Source organism: Triticum aestivum, chromosome 6B, assembly GCF_018294505.1.
Source record: "Triticum aestivum cultivar Chinese Spring chromosome 6B, IWGSC CS RefSeq v2.1, whole genome shotgun sequence".
Lineage (NCBI taxonomy): Eukaryota > Viridiplantae > Streptophyta > Magnoliopsida > Poales > Poaceae > Triticum > Triticum aestivum.
The window spans coordinates 500,824,436-500,837,188 of NC_057810.1; positions in this window are offsets into that span (position 1 = coordinate 500,824,436).

Consider the following 12,753-nt stretch of genomic DNA (forward strand, 5'->3'; position numbering starts at 1 on the left):
TTTTTGTTGCCTTTCGGTTGTTTTACGCCACAGACATATGTGTTTGCAGGCGAAAGAAACCCCGTGCACCATACTCTACTTGATCAAAGGCCAGAAGGTGGACGTGGGAAAGGGGATGATAATGGACCCCTCACAACGCACGTTCCACAACCAGCCGATCCCCGCTAGGCACTTTAGGGTTAGCTTGACCAGTGTGAAATCGGGGCACGAGGATTTGCCTCCTCCAGTACATCATGTGGGAGCGGACGACGAGACCCCGCTGCGGATTAGAAGCTGCAAGAATTGGGTGCTGCTATGGCCGAAGAATCTTATTCGTCTGGAGCCGGCCGAGAGCACACCAATAACTACCACACATCAACAAGCATGTGCGGAGACCACCACCCCGCCTACGCAATTACCAGCTCCTGTAGTGCCGGGTGAGAGCGGCGGACGACATGATGAAGGGGGTGCAATAGTACTGGCTGATGTAATTTCTCCTGTAGAACAGAGAATGGATGATGAGATGGAAGTCGACCCTATGGATTTCCTCAATACAAACGCGTATGACTGTGACATAGATATGATGATTCAACCATATGACGAATCGGGCTATCAGCTTGCTAATGAGGATATGGATGATATGTCCGGGCAGGGTCGTAGCAGGGATTGCAAAAAGTGTCTCTTCATGAAATCCTCACAGGACACGCCTGAAGATGCCGCCTCAACACAAGCTCAACTAGCCGGGCGCGAGGGTCGTACAATATTTAGCCCGGGAACACTGGGGCAGGTGTTAAGGAAGGGTCTGGAAGGTGTGCCCAAGAAAAAGGAGAGGAAGAGATCGGGGAAGGTAACTGCCTCCAAACAAGCCAGAGCACATAGCAGCCAGATGATGCATTCTGAAGAGCGTGTACCCATGAAAGGTGCGGTCATGTTCCATCTCACGGGCGAGCCGATGCTACCGCCGAAACCGCTGGAGGCACTATCAGGGGATCTCAGGAGACTGCACGACCATGTGCTGTCGACTGAGAAAAGCCTACTAGCCTCAAAGGATCCAGGATATCGGACATACGCGGCTCGTGTGCCTAAGGGGAAGTGCTACATCGACACACGGCCCGCGGAGGTGTTCTTCCTGCGGTTTGACCATATCTTTGAGATGTTTCTAACAAGGCGGCTCGATTTTACTATCGTCCGCCTTTTTGCGCTACATATGAGCTCTGTCATGAAGAGTGAAGAAGTCTCGCAAATCTGTGTGGTGGATCCGCACTACATGCACGAGTCTTTCTTGAGTCTCGACGACTTTGAGCGTGAAACTGCTAGGGAGTACATCCAAAACTTCATGGTACAGAATAAGGACCGGGAAATTGTCCTCGTGCCTTATCATCCAAAGTAAGTCAGTTCCGGACAACCCTTTCATCCATTTCAATCATTCCTTCTCTCTCATATGGGGAATAATTTGAGGTGTCTTTTCCCCGAAGCAACGGGCGCTCCGTCCTTATCGTTCTTTACCCGCAAGTCTCCCACGCCGTGTATTTTGACCCTTCCAGAGACTACGAGAAAAAAGACTACACCCACATAATGAATATTCTAGATGATGCTCTCCAAGGCTTCAGCTTTAGAGGTGGCCACGTGCAGATCAGGAAACAAAGAAACAAGAAGATGGATTTCGCGCATAAAACTAACTCTCCTGCATCCATGTCCCAAAACCAAGCAAGAAGGATGGATTCTACATCGTCCATCTCATGATTCAGTTCAACACGGATCACCAAAAGCTTCACATGAGAAGCAGAAATGATGATCATATCCACAAGTGGCTAGAATCTCATGGAGAAGCGGATTATAAACTTAGAGATGACTTCTTTCGCATCCAAAGCGACATTGCGACGATCATCATGAAAGAAGTCATCGATGAGAAGGGGATGTTCCACCACGGCCCTATATCGCGAGCTGACGTCCGAACTCGCATAGGCATGCAACGTCTAGACCTCACGCCATTCATGAAGCTAGGGTTCATCCTCGATGATATGGAAGGATGGAACTTCTAGTGATTTATGATGCCGATGATGATGATATGTGTCGATTGAACTTGTATACTTTTTGTAGCGACAAAACTTTGTGATGTCCATGGTCCCTGCCGAACTTGCGTAACGCTACTTTGTTAGTTTGCGTACGATGACCTGCGTACCTCTAGTTAATTAATTTGTGTACTGTATGTTGCATCTAGTTGCTAACCCTTTCTTTTTTGGTGTTGCTCTAGTATATTTTGTTGCATATATATGATTGTACATCCTCTTCATGAACATGCATCTCTAACAGGTACCTAGTTTCTTGATGGGAAGATGGAATTGCTATGTCGTGTACAAAGGGAAGGTTCCGGGGGTGTACAACAAGTGGCATGAGTGTCAGGCGCAAGTGAATGGGTTCACGGGCGCCAGCCATAAAGGCTTCAAAAGCAGACAAGAAGGAGAAGCTAGTTACTTGAGGTTCACGCTAGCGCGAGAGAGGACTCGTAACCGCCACCTCATGTACTGCATAGTTCCGCTCTCACTCGTAGTGATAGCACTTCTTGCGTATACCTTTGTTTAGATGGATGACGTTGTTGTAGTTGCAAGTATTCGAGACTTGCATGTATCGCTATTTTCGAGATGATGACAAGATATCACTTTGTGTTGGATGATGATTATGATGAGACTATTTGTATGTATATGCTATGATTACATTTGTGGTCTCGCAGGCATTTGTATGTGTATCATGATGACATTTCTATGTGCTAAAGATACTTCTATAAAGCCTGTTCAAATACAAAACAAATATGCTGAAAAAAACAAAAAACTACTTAAATTAGCAGTAGCGAGTGTATAAAAGTTAGCAGCAGCGCCGCGATACCAGTAGCGCGTCCAGGCAAAGCGCACTAGAGCTACTAGCAGTAGCGAGCTCCCACAAACCGCGCTACTGCTACACTTGTGTAGCAGTAGTGCCGGTGAGCACGCGCTACTGCTAGTGTTAGCTGTAGCGCCTGTCCCCGCACTACTGATACACCTAAAACCCGCGCTGCTGCTAGCCTTTTCCCTAGTAGTGATTGTGCAATTGTAGAGACAATGAATCATTCATGATGCAACATAGACAAAGAAAGAAATCCGATAAATACATCATAGTAGTCAAGCATGACATGTAGATCCATACATAACGTCGATTACAATCCAGTAGTACAAGTTCGGAAAGGGAAATAGTCTAGACCACTAGGTGGCACGCAGGCACGTAGTGGAGGGATACAACAATGGGACACAGTGATATGCTACATCAACATCAAGGAAAAGCTCTGAAGTCAGGCAGCTGTAGGTGATGAAAAGCGAGACGGTTCTCGAGATAAGGGTCTTGCACTCCATGAACACTCTAGTGCAGAACCTGGTCACGGACTGGAAGAAGAGGTCCACGTGTAGGAGTACTACCTCCAACAGCAGGCCACACAAGACCTAGTGGAAGCTCTGTCCTGCACGGGTAAATGATGAACTCTGGCTGAATGCTCGTGCTGACTGCTGGCAGCATCTGTGTCAGAGTGTCGTAGTGACGAGCACGAGTGGTGTACAATGGCTCACATAGGGGGTACAGATAGCAATGTAGTAACCAGTCTCATCCCCAGCTGGGACACACGGGATGTATCTGAACCCAGTCTCCTCCAAGCGAGGGTGCTCTCCACGGAGACGAGTGATAGCAACAAAGGCAACATCATGGACTGCCCATCTCAACAGTCACTCCAACACCCTTAAAGGTGTGCAACTCGGTGATGGAGCATCTTGCAGATCATAGATGTCAACCACAATGCAGTACTGCTCCTGGTTGAACTCGCGGCTATCCCCGTACACAATGTACTGGGGGTACCAGCGATATCCCAGCTTGGTCAAGAGGTCGACCAGAATGGCGGGAACCCAGTCGCCTCTATAGCCACTGTATGGCATATGACCTGCGTTGTGGGACGCATCTAAAACAAAAGAGTTCAAATATGTCAAAGGACAATGTGTGCATCAATCATTATGCTTTCAAAGAAATAGTTGCAGATAAACCAGCTTTCCTGGTGGATGTGATCACGAGACCCTAATGTTAGAGTTAGTAAAATCATTTAACCCGAATAAAAGAGAGATCAGAATCTCAGAGTAAAGAGGAGGAATAAAAGATCCTAATACCACCCATTTTTGATGTGCCGTAAGCCACACAACAATGCTAGTAAAAGATTCTCAAAGACTAGACTCAGCTTTGGCCAAGGAGTTGGAAAGGGGCTTCCTACGGGCAGTCGGCTCTGATACCAATTTGTGACGCCCTGACTTAATCGTGCACTAATCAGACACGCAAATGCACACGATCAAGATTCAGAGACTCACGAGAAGATATCACAACACAACTCTAGAGACAAATTAAAATAATACAAGCTTTATATACAAGCCAGGGGCCTCGAGGGCTCGAATACATGAGCTCGAATACAAACAAGTCAGTGGAAGCAACAAATTTTTAGTACAGACATAAGTAAACAAGTCTGCCTTAAGAAGACTAGCAAAATGATGACATGAGATCAAAATGGCATATGCCTTCTGCCTGGGAGACACCGATCTACTCCTGGTTGTCGGCGGTCTCCACGTAGTAGTAAGCTTCGTTAGGGTAGTAGTAGTCGTCGGTTGGATCAACTGGCTCCTGGAAACCTTCATCTGATCACAGCAATCGGTTATAGGGAAAAGAGGTAGCAAAGCAACCGTGAGTACTCATCCAAAGTACTCGCAAGACTTACATCAGATTTATACTAGGTATGCTCCAGTATCAACGGAATAGGGCTATATCTTTGGGCTGAACTGCAGAAATGCCAGAATAGAAGGGAAGACCTAGCCTATCAAAGACTAGCATATTGAAGCATTTTGAAGCATTAGAAGAGCGAAGATTACCATATTATAAGTAGCAAGTATATTTAGTAATGCCTAGAGATCCTTCCTCGACTCCCAGTGAGAAAGCAATCCCGGAGCCAACATATCCTTTTATCATCCCCCGCATCCAGTCCTAGTTGTATAGTTGGGATACAACTCCGAGAGTCCGTTACCATGGACACGGCTATTTGAAGAGATTAACTTTCCTGGGTGCACAAAATTACCCAACATGCTCGATTAACTCTGGCGGAACACAATTTCCTTGGTCATGCCGGGCCTCGGCTGATCGACACGCCCTAGTCCAACCTAGGCTCAAAAGAGAGGCCAACACGTCGGCCTACATCCTAAGCGCTCAGAAGTCTTGGGCCCATCGCCCTTTGCACTCCTGCATGTTGTGTATGCGTCCTGGAGCAGACCCACCCCCGAATACAAGCGTAGGTGGTTCCCATCCAACCGGGCTCGCGCAGCTCAATCACTAACATCCGAAGAGCTTTCGGTGAATCATACGATGCCGATTGCCCATACTTATTCATGTGTGGTGGTCAGTGCAAAAAGGCCAGAGGCCTACTCGAATCACATATTCACACCGTTAGTGTGCTGGGAGCGCGCAGAGACGATCAATGATCCACACTCTGTGGTACCATCGCCCCATCTCACGGACTTATGGCAAAGGCTAAGAATGCCCGGTCATGCCTTGTAATTATCTCACGGGTACCCTCCTGGTCAACCCGACTCCACATCACTCATGGGTACACTCACAATCAATTTAACTTCACATTTCTCGCGGGTACCCCTCGAGGCCGACCCAACTTCAACAAGGTTCTGACGTAAAGGCAAGGTAACCGTGTGTCTATAAACTCAAGCGGGAAATCCGAGGAATCATCGTTGATGGATTCCCACTCGATGTAACCGTCAATGTAAACTTGGAGGAATCACCCTCGAAGGGTTCACACTTGAGGTGTTGCATGACAGAGTCGTCATCGGGAGTGGTAAAGAAGGAATCACCCTTTGTAATCGACGACCGATTAGCTACACTACAAGGATATCATGAGGAGTGTGTTATGAGCTATCACCCTCGGCAGTCGATAGTACCTACGTAGAGTCATCAACTAAGGGGGTGTGCGGTGATGTGTTAGGCTCTAGACGTTGATCATGTTGATTGAGTCATCTGGTAATAAGGCGGGGGCAAATGCAACATGGGTGAGGGGTGATATGTCTCCAATGTATCTATAATTTTTGAATGTTCCATGCTATTATATTATCTATCTTGGATGTTTTATAAGCATTTATATGCTATTTTATACTATTTTTGGGACTAACCTATTAACCTAGAGCCTAGTGCCAGTTTCTGTTTTTTCCTTGTTTTTGAGTTTTATAGAAAAGGAATATCAAATGGAGTCCAAACGGAATAAAAAAAATTTGGTGATCATTTATGGACCAGAAGAGACCCATGGAGCACCGGAGCTGTGCCAGGGGGTGACCGAGGAGGCCACAAGCCAGGGGAACCCTAGGGCTTGTGGGCCCCTCGGGTGTCCCCCTGACTTGTTTTCGATGCGAAATACTGTATATATACCGTAACCTCCAAAAAGAAACCTAGATCGGAAGTTTCACCGTCATACGCCTCTATAGGCACGAAAAACCAATCAAGAGCCCTTTTCGGCACCCTGCCAGAGGGGGAAACCATCACCAGAGGCCATATTCATCATCCCGGCGGTCTCCATGACAAGGAGGGAGTAGTTCACCCTCGGGGCTGAGGGTATGTGCTAGTAGCTATGTGTTTGATCTCTCTCTCTCTCTCTCTCTCTCGTGTTCTTGATTTGGCAGGATCTTGATGTACCGCGAGCTTTGTTATTATAGTTGGATTATATGGTGTTCTTCCCTCTCTACCTTCTTGTGATGAATTGAGTCTTGCTCTTTGAGGTTTTGATATGTTGGATTGAGTATAGAATTTGAGGACACTTGATGTATGTCTTGCGATGGGATATCTATGGTGACAATGGGATGTTCTATTGATTCACTTGGTGTATGTTTTGGCACTCAACTCACGAATTCCCAAGGTGACATTGGGGTAATCTATGCATAGGGGTTGATGCACGTTTTCGTCCTACGTTCTCCGATAGAAACTTTGGAGTGATTCTTTGTTGCATGTTGAGGGATTTTTATATGATCCAATTATGTTATCATTGTTGAGAGAATTTGCATTAGTGAAAGTATGAACCCTAGGCCTTGTTTTCAAGTATTGCAATACCGTTTTTGCTCACTTTTGTTACTAGTTACCTTGCTGATTTTATATTTTTCAGATTACAAAAACCTAGATCTACTATCCATATTACACTTGTATCACCATCTCTTTGACGAACTAGTGCACCTATACATTTACCATTGTATTGGGTGTGTTGGGGACACAAGAGACTCTTTGTTATTTGGTTGCAGCGTTGTTTGAGAGAGACCATATTCATCCTACACCTCCTACAGATTGATAAACCTTAGGTCATCCACTTGAGGGAAATATGCTACTGTCCTACAAAACTCCGCGCTTGAAGTCCCAACATGAGTCTATAAGAAGAAGGTTGAGTAGTAGACATCAAGCTCTTTTCTGGTGCCGTTGCCGGGGAGGTGAGTGCTTGAAGGTATATCTTTACATCTTGAAATTGAATATTTTAGTTTCTTGTTTTATCACTAGTTTAGTCTATAAAAGAAAACTACAAAAAAATGGAATTGAGGTTGCCTCATATGCTTCATCTTTTTAATGTCTTTCGTGAAAATGATTGATAACCCACAAGTATATGGGATCGCAAAAAATTTTGAGGGTAGAGTATTCAAATTTATAGATTCGACATAAGGGGAGCCAAAGAATATTTGCAAGTATTAGCAGCTTAGTTGTCAATTCAACCACACCTAGAGATTAATTATCTGCAACAAAGTGATCAGTAGCAAAGTAGTATGATAGTTTTGATAGCAGTAGCAATAGCAATATTAACGGTAACGGCGATAGAAGTGATTTTATAGCAGTAATGATAGCTGCAGCAGCAGTAGTAACTTAGCAAGAACAATATAAGGTAAATTTGTATGCATTGGATTGGTGATTCATTGGATAATATTAATCATGAGACAGTCATAACCTAGGGAGATACGGCACTAGCTCCAGTTCATAAATATAATGTAGGCATGTATTCCGTAAATAGTCATATGTGCTTATGGAAAGAACTTGCATGACATCTTTTGTCCTACCCTCCCGTGGTAGCAGGGTCCTATTGGAAACTAAGGGATATTAAGGCCTCCTTTTAATAGAGAACCGGAACAAAGCATTAGCACACGATGAATACATGAACTCCTCAAATTACGATCATCACCGGGAGTGGTCCCGACTATTGTCATTCCGGGGTTGCCGGATCATAACACGTAGTAGGTGACTATAACTTGCAAGATCGATCTAGAACATGGATATAATGGTGATAACAGAAATGGTTCAGATTTGAAATCATGGCCCCGGGACCAAAGTGACAAGCCTTAAGCATGGCAAAGTCATAAGCAACATTAATCTCAGAGCATAGTGGGTACTAGGGATCATGCGCTAACAAAACTAACTCGATTACATGATGAATCTCATCCAACTCCTCACCGACCAGCAAGACTACGAAGGAATTACTCACTCCCGATGGGGAGCATCATGGAATTGGCGATGGAGAAGGGTTGGTGATGATGAAGATTGAAGATCCCCTTCTCTGGAGCCTCAAACGGACTCTAGATCTGGCCTCCCGATTAAGAACATGAGACGGCAGCGGCTTCATCTCATGAAACACGATAATTTTACTCCCTCATTTTTTCTGGAAAAATAGGATTTAATAGCGTTGGTTTCAGGGTCTGCGGGGCCACTAGGTGGGGGCAGGCGTGCCTGGAGGGGGTGGCGCACCCTGGTGGGTTGTGCCCACCTAGGTGCCCCCTCCGGTGGTTCTTGGCTCCAGAAATTCTCTTTTATTGTATAAAAATTCCTCACAAAGTTTTGTTCCATTCCGAGAACTTTTATTTCTGCACAATAACAACACCATGGTAGTTTTTTTGAAAACGTCAGTACGGGTTAGTTTCATTCAAATCACGCAAATTAGAGTCCAAAACAAGAGGAAAAGCATTAGGAAAAGTAGATACGACGGAGACGTATCAATGATGGTGCCAAAAATTGTGCTCAAGTGTTAGAAAAAGAATTCAATAAAATGTTTGGCATAAAATCTTTGAATTATGAGCATGATTGCAATGTTATTAGTATGAATTCTTTGAATATCCATGAGGCTAAGGATATGCAAAGCTACAAGCTTGGGGATGGTATATTTGATGAAGGTGATATTTTTAGTCCCCCAAGTTTTGATGAGAAAATTTATTATGATGATAGCATGCCTCCTATTTATGATGATTATATTGAGTAAAGTGGGTTTGGAAGAGTGTAAACTCTAGGAATTAATGGTCCCACTATTTTGGAGGGTGTTGAATCTTTTCACCATATTGATAAAAGTGGATTTGGAGAGGTCATGACTTTATTTAGTGATGAATCCACTATTTTGGAAGATGTTCCAATTGATTATGAGAACAAAGTGGCTATCTATGATGATTATTGTGACGACATGTATGCTATAAAGAATAATGATAACCATGAAACTTGTTGATACGTCTCCGTCGTATCTACTTTTGCAAACACTTTTGCCCTTGTTTTGGACTCTAACTTGTATGATTTGAATGGAACTAACCCGGACTGATGCTGTTTTCAGCAGAATTGCCATGATATTGTTTTATGTGCAGAAAACAAAAGTTCTCGGAATGACCTGAAACTCCACGGAACATCTTAGAAAAAATAAAAAAAATCCTCGCCAAAGATGAAGAACAGGGGGCCCACACCCTGTCCACGAGGGTGGGGGGGTGCCCCCCCTCCTGGGCGTGCCCCCCTACCTCATGGGCCCCCTGGAGACCCTCCGACGCCAACTCCAACTCCATATATTGGCTTTCGGGGAGAAAAAATCAGAGAGAAGAAATCATCGCATTTTACGATACGGAGCCGCCGCCAAGCCCTAATCTCTCTCGGGAGGGCTAATCTGGAGTCCGTTTGGGGCTCCGGAGAGGGGGATTCGTTGCCATCGTCATCATCAAGCATCCTCCATCACCAGTTTCATGATGGTCACCACCGTGCGTGAGTAATTCCATCGTAGGCTTGCTGGACAGTGATGGGTTGGATGAGATTTATCATGTAATCGAGTTAGTTTTGTTAGGGTTTGATCCCTAGTATCCACTATGTTCTAAGATTGATGTTGCTATGACTTTGCTATGCTTAATGCTTGTCACTAGGGCCCGAGTGCCATGATTTTAGATCTGAACCTATTATGTTTTCATGAATATATATGAGTTCTTGATCCTATCTTGCAAGTCTATAGTCACCTAATATGTGTTATGATCCGGCAACCCCGAAGTGACAATAATCGGGACCACTCCCGGTGATGACCATAGTTTGAGGAGTTCATGTATTCACTATGTGCTAATGCTTTGTTCCGGTTCTCTATTAAAAGGAGGCCTTAATATCCCTTAGTTTCCAATAGGACCGCGCTGCCACGGGAGGGTAGGACAAAAGATGTCATGCAAGTTCTTTTCCATAAGCACGTATGACTATATACGGAATACATGCCTACATTACATTGATGAATTGGAGCTAGTTCTGTGTCACCCTATGTTATGACTGTTACATGACAAACCGCATCCGGCATAATTATCGATCACTAATCCAGTGCCTACGAGTTTTCCATATACTGGTTTTCGCTTATTTACTTTTCCGTTGCTACTGTTACAATCACTATAAAATACCAAAAACATTACTTTTGTTGTCTTTACTTTTGTTACTGTTACCACCACTATCATATTACTTTGCTACTAAACACTTTGTTGCAGATACTAAGTTTCCAGGTGTGGTTGAATTGACAACTTAGCTGCTAATACTTGAGGATATTCTTTGGCTCCCCTTCTGTCGAATCAATAAATTTGGGTTGAATACTCTACCCTCGAGAACTATTGCGATCCCTTATACTTGTGGGTTATCAAGACCTTTTTCTGGCACTGTTGCCGGGGAGCATAGCTCTATTCTTTGAGTCATTTGGGATTTATATCTGCTGGACACTATGAAGAACTTGAAAGACGATCGAACTACTATTTTGCCCTCAACTACGAGGGGAGGTAAGGAACTGCCATTTAGCTCTGCACTAGATTCTCCTTTCGTTATAAGTAAGCTTTTGACACCTAAACCTGCTACTGCTATGAATTCTGATATGTCGCATGTTATTGATGATGCTACTTCTGCTATGCATACTTATGATGAAACTACTTCTATGCTTGATAATACTGTGCCCCTTGGTAAATTTCTTGATGAACAAATTGCAAGGTCTAGAGAAAGAGAAATTATTGAATTTGAATACGATGATGAGAGTGATGATGAGAATATGCCTGCTATTCCTGAGGGTTATCTTTTTGATACAGAATCTTCTGCAGCTATTTTTGCTTGCCAGGATAGATATGAACTTAAGAGGCTGCTAGTTAAATGGAGTAAAGAATCTCTTAGAGATAGAATGAGACCAGACCCTCCTTTTGCTACTTCACCTATCTGTGTTCCCGATAAGGATTATTATGAATTTTCTATTGATCCAGATATAATTACTTTGGTTGAATCTGATCCTTTCTAAGGCTATGAATCTGAAACTGTTGTGGCACATCTTACTAAGTTAAATGATATAGCCGCCCTGTTTACTAATGATGAGAGATCGTGCTACCTTTATTTACTCAAAATATTTCCGTTCTCATTAAAGGGTGATGCTAAGATATGGTTTAATTCTCTTGATCCTGGTTGTGTGCGTAGTCCCCAGGATATGATTTATTACTTCTCTGCTAAATATTTCCCTGCTCATAAGAAACAAGCTGCTTTGAGGGAAATATACAACTTCATGCAAATTGAAGAAGAGAGTCTCCCACAAGCTTGGGGGAGGCTTCTCAAGTTACTTAATGCTTTACCTGATCATCCTCTTAAGAAACCTGAAATACTTGATATCTTTTATAATGGACTAACTGATGCTTCCAGAGATTACCTGGATAGTTGTGCTGGTTCTCTTTTCAGGGAAAGAACACTGGATGAAGCTGAAATTCTATTGAATAATATGTTGACAAATGAAAATAATTGGGCACCTCCCGAGCCATCTCCTGAGCCAGCTCCCAAGCCAATTACTGAGCCTATTCCTAAACCAACTCCGAAAAAGAGAGGTGTTCTATTTTTCAGTCCCGAAGATATGCAAGGGGCAAAGGAATCTATGAAATAAAAAGGTATTAAAGCTGAAGATGTTAAGAATTTACCTCCTATTGAAGAAATACACGGTCTTAATTTACCGCCTGTTGAAGAAGTATATGATCTCAATTCCTTATTCACTGAAGAACATCCTGATCCCGATATCCCGACACAGGTAGTGAAGGTAAATTCTCTCTATAGATATGATAAAGTTGAAGTCCCTCCTACTAGAATTGCTAGTTAGTGCTTGGATGAGTTTGATGACTTTATGTTTAAGCAAGATGATTTTAATGCTTATTTTGGTAGACAATTAAAACAGAATACCTTTATGATTAAACGCTTGGGTGATTATATGGCTAATATTAGAGGTGAACTTAAACTTGTTAGCAAACATGCTTCTATGGTTACCACTCAAGTAGAACAAGTACTTAAAGCTCAAAAAGAAGTGCTTGATGAAATCAATAGTAAGAAAAATGATTATGCTGTTATATTGGCTACTAGAACTGGTAGAATCACTCAGGAACCTTTATATCCTGAAGGCCACCCTAAGAGAATCAAGCAAGATTC